The sequence below is a fragment of the Sesamum indicum genome, linkage group LG1 (assembly GCF_000512975.1).
Source record: "Sesamum indicum cultivar Zhongzhi No. 13 linkage group LG1, S_indicum_v1.0, whole genome shotgun sequence".
Taxonomy (NCBI): domain Eukaryota; kingdom Viridiplantae; phylum Streptophyta; class Magnoliopsida; order Lamiales; family Pedaliaceae; genus Sesamum; species Sesamum indicum.
In genome coordinates this window covers 5,575,205-5,590,759 of record NC_026145.1, presented here as the reverse complement: position 1 = coordinate 5,590,759, position 15,555 = coordinate 5,575,205, and the positions used below count along the sequence as shown (strand labels likewise).

Here is a 15,555-nt window from a genome sequence, read left to right as displayed (position 1 = left end):
CCACAATGTTTACAGATTTGTGACTTGTTGTCTGCAACGTTCTTCTTTCTTTGAAAGTTTCTTGAAGGATCAGATTTCTTGAAAACCTGCATCGCCATGTTTGGGGCCGTATATGTTTGCCCTGAATTGACCTCCTTTTGTTTCTCTACTCTAAGAACCATAGAGTAGGCTTTACTGTTGTCGGGTAATGGCTCCATTATCAAAATCTGACTTCGAATGTGATCGTATGCCTCATTCAATCCCATGAGGAATTGCATGAGATTGTCATTACCTCTAATTTCTGTTGTTTCCTTTGTTGCGTCACAGGTATATATGGGCGTACGAGTGATGGAGGCAAGTTCATCCCAAAGTTTCTTTAACTTTGCGAAGTAAGCAGAGACAGTCATGGATCCTTGTGAGGTGGACGCCAATTCTTTCTTCAGCTGATATTCCAAAGGGCCGTTAATCTGTCTGTATCTGTTTTCCAGCTCCATCCAAAGTTCTCTGGAAGTGTTCGTGTACATAAAACTTTCTACTATATCTCTTGAAATCGAGTTAGAACCCATGAGGCCACCATCGAGTCTGCTCTAACCCATTGCTCAAGATCTTTGGGATTATTTTTTGGTTTTTGAACGTCTCCATTAACGAAACCAAGCTTCATTTTTGCCTTTAACGCGAGCTGTATTGATTTGCTCCAAGAGAGGAAGTTTAATCCGTCAAGTAGTGTTGTCACAAGACCCAGTGCCAGGGTTATCTCCCGATTGAAGTTTTAGGATTTCTTGATCTTCTGCCCTGTTTTGTTTTGTCTGTGATTCTTGAATGCAAGAATCTTCTGTATGGCAATTTTTCTTTTTCAGATCAATTAAAGACCATCAAATGACGGCTCTGATACCATGTAAAAATATCACAACAAAAGCATATAGTAAACCGAAGAATTTCTTGAAATGAATTCTTGATTTGCAAAAAGGAGAAAGCAGTTGCCGTTCATGCACAACTGTAAATTTGTATTTATTATTTTATCCCTGAAGGAAGACGAAGGCTCAGTGCCCCTTTTATAGTTTCCCTCTACAACCATTCAAGAAACTCGTACTTTCACTAACAGAAGCGTGAAACTAAGAACAGAGATAAATCCTGTAAATGCGATTACAAGTAAAGCTTAGACAACTAATAAACTCGGGCTGTATACAGAAAAAAAAAACGTGTCTCCCTCATTCAGCGACTAAGAGCTCCTTCTCCCTCTTTCAGTTCATCTGTTGATTCCTGCAGCTGTAACCAAAATATGTCCACTTTAACATCGCTGCCCACAAGTTTTTCTTTCTTTAATTGAATTATTATTTTTTTATTTTTTTATTCTTTTAATTTTTTGAATAATTATCATTACATTCTATCTAATTTCTTAATTAATATAGTTTGCTCCCAAATATTGTAATGAGCTCTAATTTGTTCCATTCAAATTTTATTATATTCCATTTTCAATCTGTAATTTATTTATTAATTAACTAAGTTTTATAATGATTTATCTTTAATCCCACAATTGTGTATTATAATATTTGGGGCGTCACAAAAACCGCCAGCGGTTTCATATACCATTAATTAGCAGTTTCAAGTTAATACTAGATAAATTCAAATATTTTTGTTGCAAAAATATATTTTTTGAGACTAAGACATTCGCTCTTGTATCCATAACACTCAATAAAACAATTATATAAATTCATAATTTTAACCCTCATTTGACATTCAAATATAATATTTTTATATTTATAAGGAGGTAATTTATACAAAGTAAAAGAAATTGGTTTAATTATAATAAAATATTATTTTCAAATTATAGCTATTGGACAACAAGTAGTCGTTTATGAATGAAAAACTAATAAGGTTTTTATACTTTTTTTACTTTGAATAAATGGGGTGAGGTGAACACCATTATTGCATATATTTTTTGAAACACTAGATGAACTACTTGAACAAGATACTTTCAAAAACTAGATGCAATAATGATGTTAAAGAAAAAAATGAAAAACAAAAATTTACTCCATATATATAGGAAGTAAAAAATCACCAAAAGTTGACTATTTTTTTAATTTTATAATTACTTTCTATCCAATAATAATTTGAAAGCAATATTTTATTATAATCACACATTTTTAACTTTTTATAAATTATAATTCCACCCTTACAAGTATATAGATATTACAGGAGAATAATGAATTACGGATAAAATATAAAATTTATATATATATATATATATATATATATTTTGCTGACATCAACATTTTATTTCTAAACCTTAACGGAAGAAGGTCATGATGTTAAAGAAAAAAATGAAAAACAAAAATTTACTCCATATATATAGGAAGTAAAAAATCACCAAAAGTTGACTATTTTTTTAATTTTATAATTACTTTCTATCCAATAATAATTTGAAAGCAATATTTTATTATAATCACACATTTTTAACTTTTTATAAATTATAATTCCACCCTTACAAGTATATAGATATTACAGGAGAATAATGAATTACGGATAAAATATAAAATTTATATATATATATATATATATATATTTTGCTGACATCAACATTTTATTTCTAAACCTTAACGGAAGAAGGTCAGGTGTAAATGGTTAATCTTTAGAGGAAGTGTAAGCATAATTTTGTAATTTATTTTTTTAAAAAAAATATAATTTTACATGTTTAGAGAAGATTTAAGTATAATTAACTCTATATATAATTAGTAACAATTCTTACGTTATTCAATTTCTATCTGTAATATTCTCTCACTTGGTTTATTTTTTCTTATATATTTATAAGATGATTGTGTCGGATCCATATTTTCAGATGAGTGTGTGGAATCCATATATGATATCATCCATATGGCCTGCATGTCTGTAATCTAGATATGTAGATCATAAATAACCAGACATATTCCTACGAACTCTGTCAAAGTTGTTATAAATCTCCGTCACCCCTGGAATCACACTACATAGTTTCTGGTCCCCCACACCAACTACATAGAAAATTTTTATCGAAATAGGGTTTAAGGGGACTACAATAATTATATGGTAAATTTACTATATTTATTCAGTAATTTATATACCATTTACAAGAAGTGATTAATTACATAATAAGTGTACTGCTCTTAATTTGTAATTAATTAAGTTCAACTGAACCAACCAAAGAATAATTGATCAAGAGATTGGTTATCCTTCCATTTCCTATTCCACCCAATTCCATTATATCTAATCCCATCCTTTTAACCAAACATGCCCCAAAAGTATTACGTTTCTCTTTTCCCCTTATGTTATTGTGTGTAGTTTTTTATATGATCTGATTTTCTACCTTATTCAGTACATTCAAACTCAAATATTAATTCATACATTTATATTGTTAAATCAATTAATATATTCAAAGTAAATAAACAAACAATACTATGCTATTAAAAACAAACTATATTCATACTGTATATTTTTCGTGTTTTTATGGTCCTGAGTTTCACTTCAACATTAATGAATTTAATGAAGTTGCAGTTTTGATTAATATTTCGTATAAAATCATTACAAGGCTCATTAACTTGAGAGCCTGTTTAAAAAAATTGTGTAGGTATTGATTTATATTTTGTCTTTTTAAATTATTTAAACTTCATCTTTGATTTACACCATTTATCCAACTCCCTCTTTGTTACTGTTTCGGATGAAAAAAATCAAGTTTCCTACTTTATCCAAATTTTGTTATTTTTTACGGATAAAATATCGTTATGCTACATAGAGATGAAACATGAGACGAGTATAGCAGGGGCCCACCTTAAACTTGATCTGAATGGGGCGAGTTCTGTTCCAAACTATCGAGTCTGAATTTGACATGCACAAATCTTGTCCAAATCCCACTCTCAATACCTACCCCAAACCTCTTTGGACTTGCCCCAAGTATTATATAAATATATTTTTAACAACATTAACTTTTATTTAATACATACATTTGCAATTTTTTAAAAATAATTATAGTTTGTTAAATATTAATAATCTCAATATTTTTAGAAAATTGATTAATTGAAGAAACAAATTAATTCGATTTTGCTGATGAGACTCAATGGGTCTAGAGCATAGTCAAGGTGGGGCCGGTTTTGAATCCAACGGGGCAGGTGCTGATCGGATCCAAAAATTCGTTGGGATCAATTTCAAGTCTTGCTAACAATAAGTGGGGTAGGTCTCGAATTTGTCCAGTAAACAAGTCTCTTGTTTACAAGTTCTTGGTATTGTAGTGCTACACATTAGTAATTATAGTCTCAGGAGAAATATACTTCCTTTTTTTTTTTTTTTTTAGGAGAGAATAAGTTTGAAATTCATTCATAATGAGCCGTTTACAACCTTGAGCTCCCTTTTACAAAAGTCTGATGAAACAGACAAAATGACAGAATATAAAAGCTGAAATCAACATTAAAATTCCATCAGAAAAAGAGGCTGCTTGTCCTTGAAATGGAATCCCCATTGGCTCTAAACAAACTTGCAGAAATCCTCAAAAAAGAGCAGCAGCAGTCTTCAGTGTTGCGCCATAATCCCCGGCCGTCCATGTGTCACTCGCCTGATCATATTTGAGCGGTTGTGATGAGATTCGAATCCCCAATTTTTCTCGCCTCTCGATTGCGCCCTAATTCGCTTGAAACGACGTCGTCTTCAATCAGGTTCCCAAAATCATCCCCAATCTCCCTCGGAAGTTTGATCAGACGGTCCTCATCTTTCCCTTTAATCCGACTTCTCCCATGAGAAGTCGCATTTTGGCTTAAAAGTGCGACATAATCACCTTCGAGGAGATGCTCGGAAATTTTATTTCTGGTATCCGCCACCGATAGCATTATCTTCCTCGATGACTTTCGCAGTCAAGTACGGCCTAGGGAAATCAGTCAGATCAAAGTCGTCTCCTTCATTATCTTCTCCACGTCAGCCTTCTTCAAAATGGTGCATTTTATTGGGGGTCGGTTGCGGCGCTGGTCGCGAGAGAAGTACTTGATGTCGGAAACGGTTTCTGGTAAGGAAGTGGGGACGATGGTTTAGCGGGGATGGTGGCGGGGCAGAAGACGCGGTATTTCGTAGCCTTCGATACTGCCGAATGATATTCTGGATCGGCTACAGAGCCGGTGATTTCCCAGGGTTTCTTTATGTAACGACGGAGGGTTTGGATTAGGGATTTCGCAGCGGACGCCGTCGGGGAATTGGGGATTTCTTCACTGCGTCACAGCTCTGTCAGGAGAAATATACTTGTTATATGATTTATGTGTAATTTAGAAAAAGTGATCAATCGCATGATAAGTATATTACATTTGTTTTTTAATTGATTTGATACATCTGAATCTGATCTGGATTAAATTTTCCACAAAATATATATATCAAATTTTTCCACTATCTCCTATCTCTACTTTACTCCTACTTTTGTCTCACAATTTGTTTAATATTCTCCCTCTTCTATATCTATTACCTTTTTCTTTTGCTTTAACTTGGTTCCTTTTATAAAATAGTCAATTCAAATCGATACTACTATTAGTTTTTATAGGGTAAATTATATTGATATTCGTCTAACTATATAAAGACTTCATACTATTTGCAAAATTATAAGTACAATTCTGAGTGTCTAGTTGTGGTTACAAGTACCTTTCTATTTGATGACAAAAGTTTACGCAAAAATGCATTAATACACATTACATTTACTACAAAAGAATGCGGGAAGTGGCACGTCTCAACAATCATTCCAAAGCCCATTCTGTATAGGAATGATTTTTTGGAACATATCAGGAATGGATACTGAAATACAACGGCAGATGGAATATTTTTTTTGGGTTATAAATTTGGAACGGTTGAACCATTCCAAGTTGAGTTCCAAAGTAACAGTTACTACACCTGTTCCACATTCCATGCCAAAATAGTAACAGAAAATCGTTGGGATTCAGTTTGGAACACTATATTAGATTTAGGAAAGGTCACAACTAAGCCATTCCTCCATCCGATGCAATATATTTCAAATGTGACAGTTCGAAAATATATTCCAAAATGAGGTATAATTTGGAACGGTCCTTGTACACTCTTAATAAAATATACCAACAACCGTTCCAAAATATGAGTTTTATTTAAGAAGCAATGTGTTTCTATAATCGTTTCAAAAGTGGTACAAATTGGAAGGGTTCTTTTATTGAGTCCCTTCCAACTAATCATCAACGATTATATTCAATGGTCTAACTAACCGTTCCAAAATCCGACTCAATGACCGTCCCTAAAGTAGGAATTAATGCCTACTTTTTAGCGGCTAGATATGTGTACCTATCCCCATTCAAAGACCGTTTCAATTTTGTCTATATAAATGTGTTCATATCTTTTCTTTTAATCTCACTATCTTCTTCAGATTTTCTTATTTACACTCTAGTTTCTCAATTTCTCACGAATTTTTTAATACTCTAACTTTCCTACTAATATTTTTGTACTCTTGTACGTGTTTCTGTCTCTAATTTTCATTGATATTTGGAGTTATTTTGATCAGGCAACAACTTAACCCTTTATTTATCAATTGATTATATATTTGTTGTAATTTTGTTATAATTAATTAAATTTAATGTTATTATAATATATATGCATGTATGTAGGACTAATCATCATGTTCAGACAGTTGAAAAAATGAATGTATGAGAAGAACCTTCTGATAGGGCAGGTCTTACTCTAAAGTTTCAAGATGGTGTTGCTACATTTATAGAATTGGCGAAGTCTCAACACCCATGAATGCACGGTGAGAAAATCAGGTGCCCTTGTTGGAAGTGCAAAAATGAAGTTTTCAAAACCATGGACGAGGTAAATTTCAACCTATTTATGAAAGATTTTCTGCTAGAATATTATAGTTGAGCTTCTCATGGCGAGGAGAGGGTGCAGGAGTATTTTGAGGCCGTTACGGTGGTCCCGTTGCAGGAGGAGCAAACTCCCATTTCTCATATTATGCAGGACACGAGTACGCTTTGGGGTGATGTAATGCAAACGGATTGGGTGCAGAGGATGAATTTTGAGACCGCCGGGTCGACTGTCTAGTGTTCTAATTATAACCAGGATGGTGTGCCTAATGATGAAACGAGGTCGTGTACTACTGATACAGGGCCTAGTTCATATTACGGTGGGGGCCCCCTACGATTATATATATAGGCTGGCAGATCAATTTCACGATGTAGTGCATACTGCCTAGCAGCCGTTGTGGAACGGTTGCACGTAATCTCAATTGGGCGTTGTAGTTGAGTTGGTGAATATCAAAGTCGAGGGCCATATTTCTCAACATATATATGATCGAATATCGCAGTGGGCTAATCATATATTGCTGCGCGACTACACCCTACCCAAGGATTACTATAGTATGAGGAAATTGATAAGAGACTTGGGCTTACCTATTGAGAAGATTTATGCATATAAGAATTGTTGCATGTTGTATTGGAAGGATGATATTGATCTGGACTACTGCAAGTTCTGTGGAGAAGCTAAGTTCAAGCCAACCAGGGAGTGAATCCTAATTGCAAGAAGACACCGTATGCCATTCTTAGGTACATGCTGCGACTGCCAAGCAAATGATGTGGGTATGCCAACCATTAGATAGAGGAAGATCCATGTGTCATTCGTCTGATGCAGAGGCATGGAGGCATTTTGACAGGACATATCCCGATTTTGCAATAGAGCCTTGTGATGTTAAACTGGGTTTGTGCACAGATGGGTTCGAATCGCCTGGGCAGTACGATCGTACGTACTTATGTTAGCTCGTTATACTTACACCGTATAATCTCCCTCCTGGGAAGGTGTATGAGTTCTGATTATATGTTCTTGACGATGGTAATCCCCAGTCCCACCAATCAGAAATGTCTCATCGATGTTTACCTAGAGCCGCTGATCGAAGAGTTACAGATTTTGTGGCATGTGGTGTACTGATGCGCGACAATGTGAAGAATGAGACATTCCCTTTTCATGTCGCGTTGATGTGGACTGTGGACGACCTATCCGTTTATGGGATGGCGTCTTGATAGAGTTCCGTTAGTATTATTGGGTGTCCAATTTGTATGAAAGACACACGTGCATTCTACCAGCAGAATGGTAGGAAGGCTTGCTACTTTGACTACCATATACAGTTCCACCCCTTGGACCATGCCTACCGTTGGAACAAGAAAAGATTCAGTAAGAATCGAGTAGAGAGGATAGTTGCACGACCTAGATTAACAGGAGAACAGATCCGCGAATAGGTTGAAGAATTTAATCCTACAGTTGAGGTGTCGTTGTCACTCCTAGACGGGTATGGTATAGAGCATAAGTGGACAAAAAAAAGCATCTTCTCGGAGCTCGAGTACTGGTCGACCCATCTGAGATGACACAATCTTGATGTCATGCACACATTGAGAATAATGTATTTGACAATATACTCAATACCTAATATACTCAATACCATGATGGATATAAAGAGAAAAACGAAGGATACTCTGAATGCACGTGAAGGACTTCAAGATCATATGTAACAGATAGGAGAACAGATCCGCAAATCGGTTTAAGAATTTAATCCTACAGTTGAGATGTCGTTGTCACTCCTAGACGGCTATGGTATAGAGCATAAGTGGACAAACAAAAGCATCTTTTCGGAGCTCGAGTACTGGTCGGCCCATCTGATACGACACAATCTTGATATCATGCACACATTGAGAAGAATGTATTTTACAATATACTCAATACGATGATGGATATAAAGAGAAAAACGAAGGATACTCTGAATGCATGTGAAGGACCTCAAGATCATATGTAACAGACTGGAGCTTGAGGTGGACGAAAGAAGGCCGAATGTGATGCCAAAAGTTGTATATACCCTGACCAAAGAGCAAAAGAAAAAGATATGTGAATGGATTAGTCATCTGAAGTTTTTTATGGCTACGCATCTAATTTGGTCCGTTGTGTCGACATGAAGGAGATGAGGGTTCACGGCATGAAGAGCTATGATTGTCACGTATTAATTCAGAAATTGATCCCGATTGCCTTCTGTGAAATGGTTCCTGAGCCGGTGTGGAGTGCATTAACTGAGATCAGCCTTCTATTCCAGATCCTATGTTCGACAACGCTCGATGTGAAAAACGTACAAGAATTGGAGGCTAGTGTTGCAACCATCTTGTCCCAATCTCGAGAAAATATTTCCACCAGCTTTCTTCGACTAAATGGAACACCTAATTGTTCATCTGCCATATGAAGCACGTGTGGGAGGGCCTATGCAACACAGGTGAATTTTTTCATTTGAGAGGTAATTGTTACACAAGTTATTCTACTTTTATAAAATAGTGCTAGTGTTATTATGTTTTTAATATCTCTTTGATTGTAGATTTCTTCAAGACTTGAAAATAAAGGTGAAAAACAAAGCACACGTCGAGGCGTCCATTATAGAGGCTTACCTTATAGAAGAAATCAGTCTCTTCACTTTTCACTACTTTGAGCCCCAGATTCCTTGCAAATGAAAAAGGCCATGGAGATATGACGACCTCTGTATGAATGATACTTGTATCCAACGATCTATTTTCAACTACGCTGGTCAAGGTAGTGATGCATTAAAGAAGAGATATCTCAGTGATATGGAAGCCACATAATTGAGACGTACACATTGACCAACTATGAATTAGTCACATCATACTACGAGCAAGTGTAAATTTTTTCGATATAGTTTATTCACATTAATTATTATTTTGGACTTTTAACCTATGTATGTGAACAGGTCCTTTTTTAATGAATTTTATGCACACCATCATGCGGAGAACCCTATTATTGATGACTTAGTGGCGTCTCAGTTCAAGGATTGGTTCAAATATCGTGTAAGTTGTATGTTTTTAAATATGTCAACTGTAATTTATCAATATATGGTTCTCTAATGTTCTCAACACAGGTTAAATCCGTATCGAGTTATACAGACAATGAGCCTTTGAAGTTGCACTATTGGGATTCTGCAACTGAAGTCACAATATTCTCATGCTATTTTGTAAATGGATACAACTTCCACACTGAGGTGCACAACACAGGCAAGTCAACTATGAATTGTGGGGTATGTGTCAAGAGCTCATTATGTAACAGACACGGACAGAGACTTCTTTGGGATTCTTGAAGAGATAATTCAGTTGGATTACCCACTTATTCCAAACATGTCAATCATTCTGTTTGAATGTCGCTGGGTCAATCCCGTGAGAGATATGAAGGTACAACCTCGTTATCATCTCGTTGATGTAAACTTCAAGAAATTATACCAAAAGAACAAACCATTCATCCTTGCACAACATGTAGTATTTTTACTACACGGAGTACCTAGCATGAAGAGAGACAAAGTGAGCTGCATGGTTGTCTGCAAAAGAAGAGCCCGCGTTTCAAGAGGATGAGGCAACACCTACTCCAAAGTTGCGGCGGACAACCATAATTATGACCTGCATGACCCAAATGGTATTCAATTAGTCATTGATCTTTCTGTTGCTAATCAATAAGGAGCAGAACTGCCTGTAAATCTGATGATGACTCTGACGACGATAGTTTTGATGAGGAATACGAGACTGAAGAAGACAGTAATTATGATTGATGTTATTTACCATTTTCATATCAAGTGTTTGTGTATGTATTCTTAATAATAGTAGAAGTATAATTTTCAAACGTATTGAAGAATAATTTTTCAAATTAAGAACGGCAAAAAATTACACTAACCGTTCCTACAACCGTGCCCAAATCTTACAGATATTTAATACGAAAAAAAAATTATTTTTATACTTAGACACGGTCAATATTTCCAATATCAATCCCAAACCATTTTTAGGTATAAAATTTTCACATATAGGAATGGTTAGAAAATGCTAGCCCGTTCCTACAATCGTTCCTAAATATAGCTGATATTTAAAAAAACAGAGGGAAAACCAAAATTTAGGAACGATCAATTAATTTTGACCGTTCCTAAGTCTATTCCAACAAATTTAATTACGCGCCAAAAGGAAAAGTAGATGGAAAATTAATTTAGGAATGATTTTTTATTTTTCACCTTTCCTAAAGGTGAAATTACCCATACCCGTTCGTAAATGTGTTGATATATCTCTTCCTAAAATACTTTGCTAGATCCGTTCCTAAATGTGTTCTTGAGTCTGTGCCTAAGAATGTCCACAACTTGCTCATCTTGTTCCCGATTACGATATCTCTACATTCGAGGCCCTGATTAATTCTAAATTTAAATGTGCAAACATACTTACCGTATGTGAATATTTCTATGGTCCGATCTAAAATCAAATGGTCTGATCGAAAGTTGTATTATTTTTTAAATCATTGATTGTGTATCAAATACGATATCTCAGCATCCGTATAAATATCATCGGATGTAGTATTTGTCGATTTAATAATATCCAACGGTTCGGTTAAAATTTTAACAGTCTGATTACGTAATCCAGTAGAATAGTATAAGATGCTATTTATATCTATGTAAGACTAACAATTCTGTACATACAAATATTATTTGATCTTTTGAACAGTAGCCTAATTTTATTCGTAACATTATATGTTTTCAATTGCCTTAATCACTTGTTGGTCTACTTTTTTCTGATCATTAACATGTTTGGGACGGTTTTTCCTATATTTTTTATTTTTCTTAAATTTTGGGGAAATGAATTTTGAGACACAATGAAGAACAATTTTTATAATTAGGAACCGTCTTGCTAAGATGATACAAAAATAACAATGTTATGTTCGATTCAGAACGGTATTTTTTAGTGGTTACTGTAAAGGAATAATTTTTTAATAAATCCTCGTCAACAAAAATGATGTCGTTTTACTTTCTAGAAACGGTCTATTTAAAATTGACCATTCCGAAGCTCGTTTTAAAAATTAATATATATACAACACTTAGCAGATTTTTTTCTCTTCCTGCTTCTTCCTCCTCCTTTCTCCCTCACCGCCCCCCACCCCTTCTCCCACTGCCTGTAGGGCCCTTCACCTATCCCCCGTCGTCTGCTGCCGCTTGCCGACGCTTACTAAGTCTCCCTCCTCCCTCCCCTCCTTATTTCTACTGAACCCCCATCCCCCCATTTAGTCACTAACCCCACTCCCATTTTTTTTCTGCTGCAAACTCCCATTTTGAAAGAATTTTTCAGAAAATTTCAGAAAATATTTTTTTGAAAGTTTTCTAATTTACTGTAAAATTTATGCAACTTATGTGTAATTTATGTAATGATACAATTTATCTGTAATTTACGCAATACATGTTTATTTATGCAATTTATAATTTATACAATTTATGTGTAATTTATGCAAAACAATATAAGCAATTTATAAATTTTATGTGTAATTTATGCAATTTCATACATTTATGCAATTTATGTGTAATTTACACAATTTTCTGTAATTTATTCAATTTAAGCAATTTAATAAAATTTTACATAATAATCACATTATAAAGAATTTTGGAACAATTTATGCAATATTAACAATAATACATTAATAAATATAACTAATTATAAATTACATAATAATCATAAAATTAAAATAATTTACAACAATATTCCAAATATATACTAATATGTTACATAATATATACATAATCACAAAATTAATTTAGACCAATTTTTCCAATATTAATATTTTTTCATAATAATAAAAAATTAAAATAATTAAAACAATATTCTCATAATATTTTTACATAATAATGTAACTAGTCACAAAATTAATTTAGACCAATTTTTCCAATGTTAATATTTTTATATATTAATTAAAAAATTAAACTAAATTAGAATAATATTCCCAATACATACTAACAGTTTTACATAATTATGTAAATAATCACAAAATTAATTTAAACTAATTTTTTCAATATTAACATTTTTACATATTAATCCAAAAAATTAAAATAAATTAGAACAATATTTTCAATATACACTAACATTTTACATAATAATGTAAATTGTCACAAAATTAATTTAGACCAATATCCAAAATATTAACATTTTTACATATCAATCAAAAAAATTAAAATAAATTAGAACAATATTCCAAATATATACTAATACTTTTACATAATAATGTAAATAAAGCACAAAATTAATGTAGTCCAATTTCTCCAATATTAACATTTTTACATAATAATAAAAAAATTACTATATTCTGTTTTATTAACATATTAATGTCAATAATCCAAAAACTTAAACTAATACTCTTATATAATTTGTGTAGATAATGTCTAGTGGTACGCCGCCTCTACCGCCTGGTCTAGGGCGTGGGACGTGGTCGTCGACGTGGTCGCAGTTGTGGCCTGCCACCAGTATCGTCAGATGCTTTCGAAGTTGGGGAAGCATCCCCCGGACCATCCACACCACTGGATGCGCCCACACCGTCCCCCGCCCAACAGACTCCAGATGATGCTAGTACATCTGGAGCTGCATGTATGGCTGCGGATGACATGTTACAGTGGCCAGCCACACCGGTGGTTGCTCCACTGCCACCCCCACCCCCACCATCAGCGTGATAGTACATCAGCCTCAATGACGTGAGGTAAGTTTGTGTACCTAATTTTTTTTATTTTTAATTATTTTATTTTAAAAATATTGATTAATTATTTAATATCAAATTAATTTAAGGTCTGATGAGCAGTTCCACGAGCGCATCTATGTGGTCGTTGTCCACGAGTGCAACAATGTGGTCGTGCGGGGACATCTCCCCCTCCCGTGGCCGTATTGAGGCAGGTGCCGCCAAAGCACCAGCATTTTTGGTTCGAGAGCATAAAGATAATTAATTTTAAATTAATTTAATTTTATTTAATATATAATCTAATTATTTAATTTATTTTACTAATATTTTGTTTAATCATATTACTGCAGATGACCTACTTGTAGGACTGTGCCGATGAGTCCATGTTTTGGATCTTCCACATGTGGGCCGGGAAATACATCCGGAAAACCTTTTTGGTTGCCCCGTCCAGCCTAGTCAGGCCACTATGGCTGGCCAACAAGGTCTAGCTCCAGCTCTAGGTATACTGGGCCAGCGAGGACTTCCAGGAGGAGTCCTCCAAGAATAAGGCGAACTAGGCAGCAAACCCCACCGCGTCCTCGACTGTGTATCGAGGGGGTCTTCCTCATTGGCATGTATAAGAGGAAGTTGGTAAGTAAATAATAATTTGTGTTTGTTAAATTATTATTTTTAAATATGATGCTAATTAACTATTTTTTCTTATATAGGAAATAGAGCTTGGACGGCCACCTAAACAAATGGAATTATTCAGCATTGCTAAAAGAAGAAAGAGAGCGGAGGTTGGAGCGAGCTGAGGGTGTCGGTAAGTAACTAAATTCTCCATTTAATAAAATATTATTAATATTATTTTTTTAATAATTAATTCTTCATTTAATCAAATTACTAACAACTTTATTTGTTTTACTGGATCATCAGCTCCAATCCACGGCCGACGACCTTGATGCCCCCGTTGATTCTGAGGCTTCGGTGGCGATGACAGAGCATCATGTGTGGTTGGTTGCAATCAGGGGCAAAAACAAGGGTTGAGTATTCGACCTTGGTTCTGAAGCCCACGTCTCCAATCACACATTCACATCACCATCGCCATCGACACCGTCACCGCCACCGCCACCGCCAAATACGGTCATGGAGGACTGCATCGCCCACCTTGAGACGATGATTTCCGACATGATGGATCCCCCGACCAAGAATCAAGACGCTGGTCAGATTGCATCACCGCCTCTGACGAATCCCCAGATCGAGAATCAGGACGCTGACGAGGAGCGTTTAGATTAGGTTTTATATTTTTTTTATTTTTTTATTTTTTATATTTTGTTTATATATATTTAACTATATATGAAAATTTATTAAAATGTATAAATTTATTTATTTATTCAAATATATCCAATTCTTCATTTCAAAATTACTTCTTTCGATTTGTCCTGAAATTAATTGTTTATTTAATTTATTATCTACCACATATTTTCAAATTTACAATTACTCACCTGACTTACAAATTTGGATTAGGTTTATGTTTTTGTTGTTGCTTTAGTCTTAGGTCATAAACCTACCCCCCATTTAGAAACCTAGCAAGAACAATACTAAGATGTTCCTAATTATAATTTTCCGATATGTAAGATAATAAGCTAAAACGGGAGTATTAAAAACAATAGAAAGCATACAACTGACATTTAGAAGTCGTAAACTTACATAATGTAAAATTATACTTATAGTCCCATAAGATAGAGGCTTCAACATTTTCAGTTCTCTACTTTATGAAATTTCCAAAGTGATCGCAAAATTAAAAAAAGTTGACATATTTAGTCCCATACTTTATGAAAATTTCAAAATGGTCCCAAATTAGAAAACTTGACACATTTAGTTACATAAATCACGTAAAACAAAGAACATGTATCAATTTTTTTTTAATTTTGGTACTTTTTTGAAAGTCTCATAAAGTAGAGGATTAAATTTATTGAACGTTTCCAATTTAGGAACTTTGAAAATTTCTTAAAGTAGAGGACTAAAAGTATTGAGCCCCTTTGCTTGTAAGTTTGCTTATGGAAATATCCAAATTATACAATTCAG

The 15,555-nt window shown here is 34.3% G+C and overlaps 1 pseudogene; it reads right to left on the bottom strand.

The window, feature by feature from the left end:
- On the bottom strand, window positions 4,792–13,494 carry LOC105157274 (annotated as a pseudogene).